The sequence below is a fragment of the Pinus tabuliformis genome, chromosome 2_1 (genome assembly GCF_031772625.1).
Source record: "Pinus tabuliformis cultivar Carrire ecotype Pingquan chromosome 2_1, CPIR1, whole genome shotgun sequence".
NCBI lineage: Eukaryota > Viridiplantae > Streptophyta > Pinopsida > Pinales > Pinaceae > Pinus > Pinus tabuliformis.
The window spans coordinates 988848793-988850686 of record NC_142299.1 but is presented as its reverse complement, the minus strand read 5'-3'; positions in this window follow the sequence as shown (position 1 = coordinate 988850686).

The window sequence follows — 1894 nt, the reverse complement described above, 5'->3', positions numbered from 1 at the left end:
AGATGCTCTTCTTGGGATTCAATGATATTCCATATCTTCTGCATCTTTCAAAAATCTGTCTCAGGTGATAAATATGATCCCTTCTGTTATATGAATACACAATGATATCATCCATGTAAACCACTACTGATCTATTAATCAACCCTCGGAAATCTATGTCCATAGCTCTCTGGAATGTGGCGCCCGCGTTAATAAGTCCAAAAGACATTTTATGATATGCGTAGGTGCCCCATTTAGTGTTGAAGGTTGTCTTCAGTCGATCCCCATGAGATACCAATACTTGATTATATTATGAAAACCCATCTAATAGGGACAACATTTTAGACCTAGAAACGCACTGAAGGATGTGTTCCATAGAGAGGACAGGATAGTTATCCTTTTGCGATGCTTGTTTAGGTTTCTGAAATTGATACATAGCCTGATATCCCCATTTTTCTTCCTTACTGGCATGAGATTGGCTACCCAACGTGTGTGTCTGACAGGAAAAATGATTTTAGCATCCAACATTTTGTTTAATTCTTTCTTCACCAATGGTTCTAGGCTTGGATGCATCTTATGCAGCTTTTGTTGGTAGGGCTTAGCCTCCTTTTCTAAAGGAATCACATGCTACATAACGCTGGTATCAAAGGTTTTTAGGTCTCCATATGTCCATGCAAAGACGTCCTTGTATTCTTTAAATAGCTTGACAAATGCAACCTTTTCTTGTGGAGAGCACCCCAAGCCCAAATTAATAGTTTTTGGGTCTTCTTTGGTCCCAAGGTTGACCGATTCGTACTTCATGGATGAGCTATGCGTTTTGCAATTAGTTGGCTTCTTGAATTTATCATATAGGTCATACAAGTCCTCCATCTTGACAATTGACTTGGGGATTGTATTGAACTGATCCTTTTCCTCACCTTCCCTCTCATTCATAAGCCTGTCATGTTCTTCTTCATCGATGACTGCATTCTTGAAAGTCTTCTCGCAGTGCAGGAACTCAAGGATTTGCTCGTCATCTTCGAACACCTGCCAGTTTGAGATGTTATCAGGCATGGATGGTCTGAAAATCAATTCAACATAACATTTATTCTTCTTCAATCTAAAATCAGGCAAAATTTTAGCAGCCATACTAGCCATTAGATCGACATCTTGGTTTTGCCCTCGAGGTATGTGTGTGATATTAAAAGAATCAAAATTGTCAATTAAGCCCCATACCTCATGCTAGTACCTTACCAGGTGTGGATAATTGCAGTGTATCCTCTTCCTTACCTGATCCACGATTATCTGTGAGTCATCGAAGACTTTAAGATTTTTCACCTTCATATTAATGGTTTTCTTCAGGCCTTGCAGCAAGCCTTCATATTTTGCTGTGTTGTTGGTGCATGCAAACTCCAACCGGTTGGCCATCAAATGTTGGTTTCCTTGCAGGTTAATAAGGATGCTCCTAACACCTGCACCTTCAAGGTAGTTAGAGCCATCAAAATAGAGTGTCCAAAATAAAGAATCTAATATTACATCAATTGAGTTGCTATCTACGAAATTAGTCCTATCATCTACTATAATACAGGATAGTTCATTAGTTGGATTATGGGAGGGAGTTTCCAACTGTGTGTATGTCAAAGTTTCTTCAACTGTTTCTGCATGGAATTCTCCAAAATAGGTTTCTGTAGCATAAACATTGAAACTATAACTCCCAAGGATGGAGTTGGTAAACATTACAGGCTGATTGGGACCATTTAGTTCTATTACCACATACTTCATGTATCTTTCTCGATCAACTCTCAGCATATCACCTTTTCCCTTCTGAGGCAGCAAGAGATGGGACCAATCAGTTGAGAAATATCCATTGAGTTTTTTTGACCAATCCCTACTAAGCAGCATTCCATAAGCCTCGGGTATATCGACTACCACTACA